This window comes from Marmota monax, unplaced genomic scaffold (assembly GCF_021218885.2).
Source record: "Marmota monax isolate L192 unplaced genomic scaffold, Marmota_monax_Labrador192_F-V1.1 WCK01_AAM20220418_F8-fsc00122, whole genome shotgun sequence".
Classification (NCBI taxonomy): domain Eukaryota; kingdom Metazoa; phylum Chordata; class Mammalia; order Rodentia; family Sciuridae; genus Marmota; species Marmota monax.
Window position 1 is genome coordinate 8028455 of NW_026695223.1, and position 16057 is coordinate 8044511.

The following is a 16057-nucleotide window of genomic DNA, read 5'->3' on the forward strand; positions in this document are numbered from 1 at the left end:
ATCTATATAAAAAAAGTTTAAAACTTCAAGTAAAGAATATCAGTTCCTACCTCCCCTTATTGAAAAAGGAAATGCTTCTAGTTGTGTCGCATTTTTTGATTCCTATAATATTTGATTTTTCTATAAAAATTAGCACAGCGGTGTCTAAAACATGAATGTTAAATTTATAGTGCTATTCTTGTTGAACATCTATCTTTCCTTTTTACCCCACCTACACAAGCAACACACAATCCACACAAGCTGGTTAACAAATACCAAAATAATCGGTATAATGGAATTTCATACATGTTCCTTGGCTTGATTCCATTTCCAATAAAGAGGTTTAAAATTTCACTTCTTGAAAAATAATGTAAACAGTCATCTTGCCTACAGTGGTGTAAGTTCATGAATTAAACAAAATGAGGCAGCTATGGATTTATGCCATCCAAACATGTTAAAATACATCATCGAACCACTTTTAAACCTCTTTATAATCAAAGGTACTTATTGATTTACCTACCATGTATAAAGAAATAAGCCTAAGGTACAGTGAGGGAAGAATCAGCATGAACCCCTGCCATGTATATCCACTGTAAGAGACCAAAGGAGGGAGGCACCTGAGTGGATAGACCTACACAGGCCACCTCAATCTAAGCAGCCCATCTTCATCTATGTGTGTGCCAGGAAGTCCTACATTTCACGTTTTCACTTTAGGAAGACTTCTGCATGTAAAACAAAATTAAAGAACTTTAAAAAATACTGAATATATAATATATGGTGCGTGTGTATACATATAATCGTATGTATTGGCATTTATCATCCTGGACACACAGGTGAAATGAGAACAGATCTCCAATCAGCAGTAGAAGGAACAGTCCTTCCTGCCAGGATCTGAATTGGACTAGAGATGTTTCCATCTTAACTCTAGCGCTTCATTAAAAAACATTAAACCCAGTCTCTGTCTGCATCAGTCAGTGTCTCTCACTCTTGTCAAACTGTTAGCTAAGTGAATTGGAAGGGTAAAATAAACTACTCTTCCCAGTCCAATTCATCAAGCCTGAATAATAAAATGTCATTACTGAACCATCATTATTCTGAACCAAATGTGATACAGCCACAAAACACAACATGGAAGAAAAAATATGCACATTTCCCCACTAAACTTGTTAAGGATGACCGTTAAATTCCACTGTCTTCTGACAATTGTGATTTAGATGAGAGTCAAAAATACACAAAAATAAACTGTCTATTCTCTCTCTTCCTACTCATCATGCTTTCTTTATTGATGATGGTCATAACTCTGCAAACCATGAGTAGTAGCAGTGAATATTGTGTGAAGGCAGCAAAGTCAACATTAACTAATAAAGGCTGGTCTGATAACAGAATCACAATGCTAATTGCAAATCTTAGGCTACTGAGAAAAGAACAGGTAAATCCCTTTAAGCCTTCCGATATCTGTGTGTGCTGACTACTGAATTTACCTGATATATATTTTTAAATAAATGATTGAAGAAGCAAAGTCAATATGTATAATTCATTTAAATTTCATTAACTAGATATCCAATCATTATGTTGAATATGTGTCTACTCAGAAGTAAATACACCGAGTAATTTTAGCAGCAACACTGATCAAGCTGACTTCTGAAAACCAAGCAGATAATCAAAACAAATTTAGCCAAAACAAAAAAGCAAAGGAAAATTAAACATAAATGATTCTTTCTGCATACATTATACTACAAATATTCCAAAATTATTACATATCATGGATCATGCATTCCTTCAGAAAAGTATTTTCTCTGGATGGATATATTTCTTCCTAAAATTTTCTCCCCAAATAGTGCTGTATTTAAAATGATTTATGTGTTAGTCAGCTTTCATCACTACATCTAAAATACCCAACAAGAACAACTTGGAGGAGGAAAAGTTTATTTTGAGTCATGGTTTCAAAGGTTCAGTCCATGGTCAGACAACTCCACTACTCTAGGCCCAAGGTCAAGGTGGAGGAAGCTTCTCGGTTCATAGCAGACAGCAAAGGAAAAAAAAAGAAAACGAGAGTGAGGAGCCAAGACAAAATATAAATCCCAAATTATAAAATTTTAATGAAAGTGATCTAGCGATCTACTGCCACCAGCATGCCCATATGCCTACTGTTACCACCCACTTGTCTATTTTCATTAACTTATAGCTCCCATAATCTAAGCATATTATTGCTCCATTGCCTAACAAGAGCTTTTGAGGAAAACCTCATATCCAAACCATAATGATTTATATGACATGTTTGAACACTGTATAAAACCCAGAGAAGTTACAAAAAAAATTAAAGATTTTTACTGAATAAAAACATGCTTTTATGTTTTGTTATTTTATATGGGAACAAACAGTGCTACTTTTAAAATTAGGATCTCTTCACCTCACATTAAAAACCAGTCACAATTCTGCATACTAACAATAAGCATATAGAAAGCAATATTTAAAACATAATATCCTTTAAATTCTAGTCAAGGAAAATAAAATATTTTGGCAAAAACTTAACAATGTGTGAGGTTTTGTAGGATAAAAATTATAAAATTTTAATGAAAGAGATCAAAGATCAAAATTAAAGGTAACATGTAGTTTTTAATATTTTAGTAAACTGCATATAAATATCACTGTCAAAATTTAGATTAAAATTTATTCTCCTGGACTACCATCTTTGATGGCACAAAGCCTGATTACAAATAAAGAGTGTATAAATTAGATGGTTTATTACTTGATATTTCTGATATTGCTCAGACTTCAATTTTTCTTATTCCAAAATGGTACTTCCTCTCAATCAAAGAAGTTTGTTCAAAGCCAGAGGTAAACTGTATGACATGACAGGCAAACTCTAAAGTCGCAATTATTTTCTTGAGGACTAATTTCAGATATGGGATAACTTCATAATTGTCTTCCTTTCTTATCAGCTACACATCGATAACCCACTTATCAGTGACTCTGAAAGGTTCTTTCTTTCCCAACTATAAGGGTAATGTTCTTAAAAAAAAAAAAAAAAAAAAAAAAACTTCAATAACAGAACTGAAAAGCCAATGAATAAATAGAGCTGGTTACAATCAAAGTCATAAGGGAAAAATCTTCTCGGCTTTCATGGTGGGTGTGACTTTTATGTCTCACTGTAAATATAGAACACCAAAGAAAGATGATGAAATTATACTTCAAATTTTAATGAGCCAGAACAGAATCCCAGCTTGAAGTACTTTAAGCAAAGTAGACAAATTTATTTACAAAATTCCTTGCTATCTTTATGGATTTCTCTTTAATTATTTTTTAGTTGTTGATGAACTTTTATTTTTTTATTTATTTGTATGTGGTGCTGAGAATCAAACTCAGTGCCTCCCACATGCTAGGCAAACACTCTGCCACTGAGCCACAACCCCAGCCCTCTTCATGGATTTCTGCCACAGGTTTTGCCCCTGACACTCTGAGCCAAAGTATAATTCTGCAAGAAAAACAGAAATCCCTGACATCCTTCTTAGAGACTGGCTACCTTCAGTTTAAAATATATTCCAAAGAACACTGATAGGACTATGTGTCCATCCCTGAACCAATCACAGCAGTCAGAGGACTATCCACCTGGATACAGATTAGGGGATCCACCACAAAGCCCATGGCTAAGGCATGATTGGCAGCTGCCACCAGAACTAAATGGTTAAAGGAGGAGAGGAGCAGTTCCCTTAAAAAAATGATACTAGTTACCAAAAATAAAATAACTGTAGCTGAAAAGGGGGGGGGGGGTACATGGTAGACCAACAAGAACAGCTATCTATATCACTGAGTAATAGCAAGCAAGCCTTTTTTATAATTTAACAGTCTGAAATTAGAGTATATCTAATTGCATTATTTATGCATGCAAAAACTGGATTTGTTACTCCTAATGACATATCTGGACCAGGAAAATCCTTTCAATCTATAAGCTATTTGAGAACCATCCAAGGAAGGAAGATGAAACCTAATAGTTCACTGAATATTTTCCAGTGACACATGATAGTAAGATGTAGAAAACACTAGCATTGAAACTTGTATTTTTAATGATGGCAGATTACTGAAAAAGATGGGGTTTAATACTCTATCACTCCTTTTAAAATGCCTCATCATCAATGTTATCAATGGTATAGAACACAATATTGTGTTAGTTAGCTTTTTAGCCATGGTGACCAAAAGACCTAACAAGAACAATTAGAGGAAGAAAATTTTATTGTGGGGCTCATGTTTTCAGAGGTTTCAGTCGATAGATGGTTGATTCCATTGCTGTGGACCCAAGGTGAGGCAGTACATCATGGCCTAAGAGTATGATAAAGGAAAGAGGGAAGCAGAGAGACACCAAGCTCATCTCACAAAATATAAACCTCAAAGGCACACCATCAATGAGCTGTCTCTTCCAGTCACATCCTACCTGCCTATGTCTACCACCGAGTTAATCCCCATTAGGAGACTGATGCACTGAGTAGACTAAGGCTCTCATATCCCAAATATTTCACCTCTAAATTTTCTTGCATTGTCTTACACATGAGCTTTCAGGGGACACCTAATATTTAAACCATAACAAATATTACATTTAAAAACATGAATAACACAAACATGAACTCTTTTACAAAAAGGCTCAGAAGTGTAAGACAATGAATGTAAAGTTTCAGAAAACAGCCTTTTTTTTTTTTTCATTTAATGTTTCCAGGTATTGTGGCTTCAAATATGCCCACAAATGCAAATTCCTTCAAGTTTCTCCCTTGATACTTCAAAAGGCAAATCTAAATTCCATCCCTCTGAAAGTAGGTTTGATTTAGTGACTCACTTCTAACAAACATTATGGTGGAAATAATGGCATACGACTTCTGAAACTAGGTCATAAAAGACACTGCAGAATCTTTCTTGGATTATTCACTCCTGGAAAAGAAAAAGGTCATGTTGCAAAGACACTCAAGCATCCCCATGAGAAACACAAGGGATTCTCCTGTTGCACAGGTGAGTATGCCTTGTTGAGAATGGATTCTGCAGCCCTAGTAAATCCTCCAATGACCATAGCCCTAGCCAACATCTTCACTGCAACTTCAGAAGAGATCACTGGCCAGTACTATCTATGGTAAATTGCTTTTGAATTTTTAACCAGAGAAATCAAGACATTATAAATGGAAATTTAATGGTTTAATAAGCAACTTTTTATTTCTGTGATACATAAAATAATGCATCATGCAACTGAAAGTCTGGGGCTCAATAAAATGCAGCAATTCATTTTCATTTAAAATCTATTGCTTAGTTGATTGAATCTATTGCTTAGTTGATTGTTCCTTTTCCATTGCATTTAACACACAAATATACACTTTCTCAATTCTACACTTCCTTACTGCTCTTCAACCTATATACATCCTCTGCCTCCTCCTGAATGTGGTTTTTTTTCCTCAAATATATTAGAGATACAAAGTTACAAAGATGCTTGCAGTATAAAAGACTTTATGACCCTTACCCATCCCCCAAAAAAATACGAGAGGAAAGGTTTTTATATTGTCAAGTAGATATTTTTCAAAATATCACTGTAGTTACTCACATAACTACTAGTCAAAGGAAATGGCTAAGGTTAATATCTTTTGCATACATATCAATTCTGAATCTCTTACATATGGTTAGCTTTCTGAAATTTTATGTTTAATTAATGCATATAGTTTATACAAATATCTTAAAACATTAATAAATTCATATTTTAATGTATTTATGCTAGTCTTGCACTTTCTTTTTCAATTGTTCTCCCCTTCTCTTTTCTCTGTGCTCACAAATAATATTTTTCTTTCCTTTAATCTCTATCCATAAAACATACTAGGATGGAAGTATGATTATCCCTATGTATGCACAGACATGAATTTTCAGAGACAATAAAATATGCATATGTGGACTTTTTACTTCATTTATTTTAGAAAAAATTAGATCATATGATTGAAACTTTTTTGTAACCTGATTGTTTCTCCCTCAATAATACCTCACTGAAATTCCAAGGCAAGGAGTATATAGATCTCATTCTCTTTTCAAAATTGCATAATATTCTGTGACACAAATGTACCATAATATATAGTAATATTCAATAATGTAGAGGCACTTTGCTTTCTAATTTTCTGATCCTACTAGGAAAGCAGCAATAAGCGTCCATATATACACATACACACATAGATGTGTATGTCTGCATGTATATGTACATACACACAGATGCATGTTTTCTTCACATGCTGACTCACATTTCTATGAAATAGAGAATCCAAGGAGCTGCAACTGCAGAACTAAAGAGATGTGTACTTTCACTGTGAAAAGGGGATTGCCAAATTAAGGTCTAAGGAAAGAACATAATAACTTCTATCTCTGCTAACACTATCAGATTACCCTATTTCCTATGTTGCCAATAGCAGTAGCCAGTTATCATTTTTGTCAGTCTAATAGGTGGAAAAGTATTTTGCTGTATTTTAACATTCATTTACACAACTAGAGTGAATTTCAGCATCTTTTCATATCTTTTGGTTTCGCTTAAATTATTTCTTCTCTAAAATCCATATTTCCAAACTTACCTAAAATTTGTGAGGGGTACATGTGGCTTTCTCTTATGATTAATAGTTATTATCTCATATAAAAATAACTTTTATCTAATTATACTTATAATTGAATATATATTGTTTTTCTGTTAACTGTTATATTTTGTGCCAGAGAAAGTTTACTGAATTTTATATAGACAAATATAGCTATCTTTTAATTTCTGTATTTCTAATCCTAGAGGAGAAGGCTCTTCTCTAATCCTGCATTTATCTTTAAAGATTTTTATTTTTCTAATTTTTCACACTCAAATATTTTCATTTGTAAATATTTCTACATATGATACAAATGTCCAGTATTATGATACCATCTTTACAGGTAGGGAAAATATTTTGTACTTTTTAATCAGCAGTAGTGGAAAGCTAATTATTTCAAGTTTCCTTATTAAATAATTTTGAAGCAAGGTTAAAAACATAACTCTGTATTAACTATTTATCATGCTTATAATATTACAAGAGATTGCCAGATTAGGATCCAAGAAAAAAACATCATACTTCTACCATAATAATTCCCATCTCTACTAACACTATCAGATTACCTTATTCTGATGCTTCCAACAGCAGTAGTTTCTCTCATTTTGTCAGTGCAATAAGCAGAAAATGACTTTTTGTTGTTACTGTTTACTGTTAGCAAACTCTGGCTAAATCAAAGAAGTATGTTCTCATCAAGTAAAAGCTACAAGATCCAAGTAAGATCAATTACTTTGATTTCATAAAGTAATCCCAAAAATTTTATGTGCATCATAACTTTCCAGCATTCATATATGAATACATGACCAGTGAAACTCCACATCAGGTACAACCACAAGAATGGGATCCTAATTAGAATAAGTTATACTCCATTTTGTATGTCAAAATACACTCTACTGTCATGTATAGCTAAAAAGAACAAAAAGAAAGAAAGAAAACATTCATGTGCATAAGAAAATTTTAAGTTAAATTCAAAGTGTCTTCTACAGATAATATTTAACTGTGCTACACAACATTCTCCGCACAGGTCTTCCTATGTAACTGTCACTATTACATCCAATTTTTGGTTCAGAACATATATTTAAAATAGAATTTGCCAAAGTGATTGACATTGTTCTAACACCCAAATGCAGCAGATAAATTCAAGGTATTAGGTTGCTTCTAATATTTACAATGTGGCTATAATTTTCATTATATTTCTGCCTCTCCTGATAAGTAGAATCCTTAATCCTAGGGGCAGACTTACTTCCAGATTATAAAATATTCTAAGTATAAGATGGCTGCTTTTTGGCTTGTAAGTTTTCCTGTTGTTCCAGATAGGTCCCCAAACTCTGTGGTGCCAGCCAAAGCCCAACATGAATGATGTAACACAGTGGGCAAGAGAGTAGCGCTAACCTGGCTAGCATCAGGCAGTATTCCTGGGTTTGATGGGTGACAGATGCTCCCTTTCACACTGGCATAATACAATAAAGAATTTTAACCCTAGTGTAGTGTTTGGGCCATTTTTTTAACATCACTTTTGATACTCTTGCAATTTATTATCAGAGATGGTATTTTTGCCTACAGCAGTTTTTCAATGAACTCCTGATGTGTGTGCAGCCACACAGATCTCCCCTCAATCCCCAAAGCCCCTCAGTGAATTTCAATAACACACACTGACATTACAACACCAAAAAACTGCTACTTGCAAAGGAGTGGTTATTTCTGGTGCTGGGTCTCAGTTTTAGTACAGGTTAAAAGCTCTCAAGGGCAAGGCCTTCCCTTCTTGCCTCTCAAATTCCCATTCAAGTACCCTGCCAGGCACCCTGGTAAAATCCCAGGTGCTGCATAAATCCTCACTGGTTGAAGTGCAACACAGACTACCAGACTGTAAATGCCTCCAAGGAAAGATTCTTGTCTGTCTTTGTAATTCCAACAATCTGCAAGATCCTCTGCCCATGGCTCATTCATTAGTAATTTAATAAGCATTTTGAGCCATCACTAATTCAAAATGTTGGACAAGAGGCTTAAGGACTTCACAGTGACAAGCTCCTAAGGATATTTCCTTTTACATAAAACATCTTGCTTGCTTGTTTTAAATCAAGAAAATAAATTTTCTCAGAAAGCAGTTTCCTTAATTAAGAATTTAATACTCATAATGAATGCTCATCACACTCTTCCACAGAAAGCTTACCCTGGTAAAAATATTTTAAACAAGAATGTTCTAATTAAAAAAAAAAAAAACTAGTCACTCTTTAATCTGGGAATTAAATGATAAAAATTAAGAACAGTACCTAGCTTTCTAAATGTATCACTTTACAAAGAAATCGGCTTTATTCTTTGCCTGTTCAAAATATTTTGTCTATTTTATTTTGTTTAAATTACAGAGTTTCTATAAATGTTAAAGAAAGCTAACATTAAAAAGTTGGGCAGTAAATAAAACCTTCAATTAAACATCAAGCTCAGTATGCAGAAAGGAAGAAGTTTCACAAAACAAAACAGTGTATTTCAAATACATCACCACCAATCCATGCAGCACAGGAATTTCAACATCAAGACACTCATGTGGGAAAAAAAAAAAACAACAACAACTATAAACTGCATAAAGTTCAGTGGAGTAGAGGAAGAGGAGTAGGAGGAGAAGAGCAGGGGAAGGGGAAAGTACTGGGTACCAAATAGGGCAAATTATGTTCCATGCAGTTGTATCCTAATTTTTTATATAATTAAAAAGCATCAATAAAAAAATCTTATGTTCTCACCAAATTGATGCTATATGAGATTTTAGTAGAGCTAAAATTGAAATTTATCAAGGACCTTACCTCAGATGCTAAGAAAAGCTGTGCTTAAAAAATAAAATGACCAAGCTGAGTTCATGGCTCAGCGGTAGAGTACTAGCCTAGAACATGCAAGGTCCTGTGTTCGATACTCAGCACCACATAAAAATAAATAAATAAATAAAGATATTGTGTCCAACTACAACTAAAAAATAAACATTTAAAATGATAGCCACAGACCTAAACAACTCATTCTCAGACCACAACCAGAGGCATTATTTTTTTTTTTTAATTGTCAGAACTCTTGAGGGTAGTCCAGACCTGCTGAATACAAAATGTTGGGCTGGGCAAGCGCCCTCCGGGTAATTCTGATGCTTGCTAAATTTGAGAACTACCTGTCTATACTGCATGAATGTATCAAAAAAGTGAGGACATAGTATACAAAGTTTGATGCACGTTAAACCTCTTAAGAAAATTGAACACCCCAGCCAAGACAAACATTAAATTGATAATAAAGACTATAAGATACTGAATTATACTTTAATGTCTGTTTTTGATGATGCCTATGGAAATACAGAGGTGCAACCATCACTACAATCAATTTCAGAACATTTTGTCATCATTAAGGGACTCCCCTAACCTTTACTATTTCTATTACTCCCCATCCTTGGCTTTAAGTGTCTGCCAATATATTTTTCTATCTCTATAGATTTTCCTGTTCTGGATGTTTCATCTGCATTGAATCATAATATGTAGCTTTTATGCCTGAATACTGTCATTGGCTTAATATTTTAAGGTTCACCGATACTGTAGCTTATATTATAGTTTACTGCTTTGATAATAGTAATTCTCATCATGTGGATACAATGAATTTTGTTTCTCAACCCATCCATTACTGGACATTGGGTGGAAATGAGTACTATGAGTCACTGATATGGACATTCATGTGTAAATTCTTGTGAACATACATCTCCATTACTCTTGGGTATACACCTAGGAGTAGAAACAGGTCAAATGGTATACTCTATGTGAAATAATTTTAGGAACTGCCAAACACTTTTTCTAAGTTTTTCTACTAGTGGTGCATGACAGTTCCGATTTCTCTACACCCTTCCCAATACTTGTTCTTATCTGAATATTTGACTCCATCCATCTTGGTGATTTTGATTTGCATTTCCTTGGTGACTTATGATGTTAATCATTCTTTCATATGCATACTAATTGTAGCAGAATGCATTTTGATTCATTGTACACAATTGCAGTACAACTTTACATTTCTATGGTTGTATAAGATGTAGCATCACACCATATGTGCAATCATATGTGTACCTAGGGTAATGGTGTCTATCTTATTCCACCATCTTTCCTGCCCCCCGCCTTGCACCCTCCCTACCCTCCCTCCCATTTGCCCAAAGTTCTTTCATTATATCTTCCTTGGAAAACGTCTGTTCAGATCTTTGTCCATTTTTAATTGGATCATTTTCTTATTATTGATCTATAAGCATTCTTTATATACTCATAGATCATTCTTTATATACTCTAGATAAAAGTCCTTATCAGATTTATAATTACTACATATTTGTTCCCATTCTGTGGGTTGTCTTTTCACCTTCTTGGCAACATTATTAGAAGCACAAAATGTTAATTCTTGAAATATGCTCTGAAAACTATCAACTTTAAATTCACTATATAATTCTAGGAATAATTTTTATTAAGATTATGGATATTAACATATGGAATCTTAAGTTTACTCAAAAGTTTTACTTACTAGAATAATTTTTAAAAATAATTTTCTAGTTATGAATGGAATTTTATCTTTATTTATTCCTATATATGAGATGCTGAGAATTGAACCTCATGCACGCTAGGCAAGCTCTCGACCACTGAGCTAACTAGAATAATTTTTAAACACTGGCTATTATCAGGAAATTTATGGTTACTCAGAAGAAGTTTCACTAGATTAGGAAAGTTATTTGTCAGACCACAGCTCTATGGCATGCAGCCACCACCTGGAAGAAGTTAACTGCAAGACAGTTTGTGGAACAACTCACTTGAATGAAAACTCAGTGGTTCTGTGACACCTTGCCATCATCTATATTAACTAGTCATGTCCACCACATGAATCTAATCAGAAAAACAAAAATATACAAAATGCAGAGTTCATCTGCTTTGCACTGAAATCGTGGATACTTTTCCTTGAGATAAATATGCAGCGCTTCCTGCTATCAGAGATTCAAACAGCAGTACAATGACGTTCTACGAAGAGAACTGATCACGGAAATCTTGGAACTCAAGAAGAAAATCTAAAATAAAATAGGATTAGGTTCACATGCCTACCAAAAAGGGGCCCAAGTTAAAGGAGCCAGCAGACATCAGACTAACTTTCCACAAATGGGGCAGGGAGAAATGACAAAGAGTAAACAAGTGAGCATCCACAGGGAAGCAGACAGGCGTGCTGGCAGAACAGAAGGCAGCCAGGCACGAACGTGAAGGGCCAAGTAACAGAGACCTTCTCCTTCAACACAGTCTCCTTGACCACCCTCAACGTGCAAGTGCTACACTCGGCCCTGACACAAAAATGAGAAGCCAAGACCTGGCTGCAGAAAGCTAAGAATCCAGCCGTGAAGACCAAGGAGAATGAGGATGGGACAGCTACCGTGAGCATCAACCACAAAGCACCTGCAAGCCTGTGGGATCTGGACTTCAGTGTCTTAAGTGATGCCGACACCTGCAAAACCTCTGGACAGGAAGAACGAGAACCTTTGCCAAGGACTCTACAGATGGTGTGCAGCCCAGACATAAATGGGAAATAACCAGAGGTCTTCAGGTAATTTGAAGAACAACTACAGAAGAACAGACAGGACTGGTACTAAGATGAGATCATCTGGGGTAGAAATGGAGAGCAATATGGAGGCACTGTACAGAAGAAATGGACAGTAGTTCATCACATCCATAAGTTTGAAAAAAAAAAAAAAAAACAATGAAATGACATAAAGATGGCTCCCTAGAGTGAGCTTTAGTGAAGAACAAGGCAATAAGTCCATTACTAGGAGGAAGATAAGATGGGTTCAAATGTTCTGGCGAAGAGACACCAACTGAAATACTCAGTGGAGAGACTATTTCAGATCCAGAATAATAGAGCTGACATTAATTCAGCTATTTGAAAACAACCACACATTAACCCGATTTCGAAAGTTAACAACTAAAACACTTCTAAGAAATGTAGTGCCCCATGAAAAACTTCTAGACTGCTTAATTAAAATTATCTCTGTTTCCATGCACTGTTATAAAATAAAAGTTGGGTGGGCTGTGTGATGGGTGAGGAAGAAGGCATACAGTTTAAAATGTACTACTTTACACTACAAACAAAATCTTGGAAAAATAACTGTAGCATACATTTCTCAATATCAATGTGTCCAGTTACAACCTTGATTGTTGTTTATGATCCCAGTCTCTGCAGTGCCAGTGAATTTAAATATCTTCACATTTCAATATTTATTTTATTTCCTACTATATAATGCTTATCTCCAAAAGCTCAAAGAACATCATTAAATTTAAACTCACAAAAATCCATACAGAAAAAAATCCCGTTACTCAGGAAAAATAAAGAGAAATGAATTTTTTTTTTACAGAATTAGAAAATAGCTTTTAACCTATTCAGATGTAGCAATTTTGTTTTTATTGTTGTTCTGGCAAATTGAGGAATATTTTTGTGTTTTCCTTCACGTTAATGGTTTTCCAAGTCTATAGACTTAGATAAATACTATAAATGCTCACAAGGAAAATATACTTTCCAATTATTTAATTTCCTTTAGTATTATTAGGAGTATAGTTACCAGTTTATTCCTCTTATTGTTTAAATAAAGATTCCAGTAGCTACTTTAATAATCAAAAGTGCTATGATCATCCATTATATCATCTATGATGCCAAATTAAGATCTTATTCCAAATAAGTCATACTACAAGAGAAAGAATCAAGAAAACTTTGAAAAAAAACAATTTAGAAAACATTCAATTCCATAATTTACAAAATACACATTCATCAATGTTATAGGAAGGTGAAAATAAGTGGTAAACATGTATTAGTTTATTTTAAAGAAAGTTTCTCTCAGTTTTATTATGGTATCAAATCTGGAAAGACAATGTACTATTTGGAAGAGTCAAATGAAATAAAGAAAAGTCAACACCCAACTAATCAATCAAGTATAATAACCACCTGATCTTAGGAATAACATATCAATCAGGAGCCATCTTCAGACAGACTGTCTTCATAAAATTAAGGCAACAGTCACACTACAAGCAAGTGTACGTATGATGGCATTAGAGGGACTTACTTTGGCTGGAGGCAGAAATGAGGGGAGCTTGGGACAGAAAAAGAAGAAATCTGTAAACAATTTATAGGATTCAAATGGATTATTTTATCTTTATCACTCATCTTTGTTTCTGAAAGATCAAAAACTACTGAGCACAAAATATCAATGAATCAGCAATCTTCTAGAGATGAAAAGTTCACTCTCATCAGAATTTGGGAATTTGTAGTAAACCTTAAGGTAAAGTTTAATTGCAGCACTCTCATGTCTTAGAAGAGTAAAGCTTAATCAGAACTAGGTCGTATTACACTTAGAAGCATCCTAAAACCAACCAATATGGCGAGCAGTTCTCCCCAGAGCACTGCAAGGAAGCAGAAGTTGCAGATTCCATCTATCAATCACCATTAGCCCTATGAGTACACCTCTTGCATCCTCCACCATTTATTTTATTCTAGTACCTAGCAGTTCATTCACAGACACATGAGAGACTTGGTGGAAAACAGTAGAAATAGGACATTTTCAATAATGACCAAATTGGCACCAGGGGGTTGGGAAAAGAAAAGAATGACTTCAAAAATAAAAATAAAAGGTGAAAAAATGTAGAAGATAAGCAGAAAGGAAAGGGGAAGATGGTTTCAAATGTGCCAAGTAAAGAGACTTATGGAAATACTGCCCAGTCACTAGAGAATAAGGGTTGGGTGGGGAAGAGCATCTGTGCTCCAAAAATACATCAAACTATGTCTTACCATCATGGGTATCTACTAATGTCCATTATGGGGAAATCTCAAAATTATGCAAAATCATTTCCACTACTGAGGTTTTCTAAACAGATATTTGGTAACATTAATGCTACATACTCTTCAAAAATCATGATTCAAGACAGAGAAAGCTCAGGCAATGACCAAACATTCAGGGGTAATCTTCCACATACAGTGTCTAAGCCAACTCAATGTCACACGGTTCTTTCCAGAGCTTGCACACCTCGCCACTTCCCTTTAATTCTTCCTCTTTCATTTTAATGACATATTTTCTATAAGCTTGCCTTAGGATAAGTTATAGAGCCATGTAGTTATGATTCATTAAACTAAAAGAACAGTTTAATTAACTACTTATGATTTTGGCTTTTGAGATACTCTTTAGATTTATGAAAGTGACACTCTCTGTGAACTACAATTAACAACTATCTTTTAATTTTAATTAAAAAATGAAAAGAAGGCAGTTGAAATTACAATTAGTTCAGCATTCAAAAAAAAATCAGAGAGAGAGAGGAATACATCAAACTATTTCCCAACATCTTGAGGAAGGAAGACACCATCAATAATGTTATGGTAAGACTGTTCAAAAGGGATACAAAATGTTTGGCATGGGGGGAAATACATTCCACATTAATAATAAAGTTGAAATGCTAACACATTGTTACTGATGCACTGAAATAGAAATGTGCCCTTCCAGCTTTTCACACAAGTGTTTAACAAGTGCCAAAGTCTTCATTAAAAATAATTAGTGAATCCTTCTGACATAATAAGCATCATATAGAAAATATAATTGAGACCACACTAATAGCAAAAGATCTTCAAACACCAAGGTCAGCACTCAGAATATGAGGTCTCATTAGTGTACAGATAGAATAAATATAAAAAAATGGACTGAATCTTTACCAAGTTTCTTCATACGGGAGTTTGACATTTATGATTAACAACTTCTAAAAAGAGGGTGAGGAGAAAAGTGTATGGTTTGACAATAAGATACACAGTAATCAAGACTCCTCAGAACTAGGAATGCAGGTATTTGGACAGCCTAATCTTCATTCTATGGAATCAAACATTCACATGCAGATGTGCCTAATAAAGAATAAAATACAAAGATTCACATCACAACCCCAAATTTTGTTAAATTGAGTTTATGGGAAAGAGAAGGAGTGCCTGCAATTACTGTGCAAGGCCAGAGGATGGTACTGTACGTCACACTAGCGTCCCATAGAACATGGGATCAGAGTTGCAGCCTCATGGAAATTTAATAGATGTTCAATGTGATCTGAAAATAGTTTTCTACAAGGAGAATCTCAAAACCATTCCTATACCCCATTTAACTAGAGATATGTAGAGTAATGCAGCTACAGCCTTTACTTCTGTCAAATATGAAAATAGCCACTTCCTATCAAAAAAAGGTTTGCATGTGCTTTCCATTTTTCCCCTGGAGGAAAGAAGAGCTGCTGCTTTAAAACTAGAGATCAGATATATTTAGATTTGTTGTTGAATTTTGAGAAGATCAACAATTCACTGCTTCGAGAAAATATGAGGAAATTATAAAGCACACACAGAATTCTGCTCTCATTAGTGCAAGCAAACACATCTTAGGCTAATCTGTGGTATTAATGTATTACAGTTTGGGTTTGTTTTGTAAGACAAGATATAAAACGATGCAAGGGGAGTATATTGTTACGAGG

At 34.4% G+C, this 16057-nt stretch overlaps 1 protein-coding gene across 7 annotated transcripts in view; it reads right to left on the minus strand.

The window, feature by feature from the left end:
* Tpk1 (thiamin pyrophosphokinase 1) overlaps positions 1–16057 on the minus strand; it is a 351972-nt gene that overhangs the window by 260314 nt on the left and 75601 nt on the right. The gene's annotated exons all lie outside the window — the stretch shown is intronic.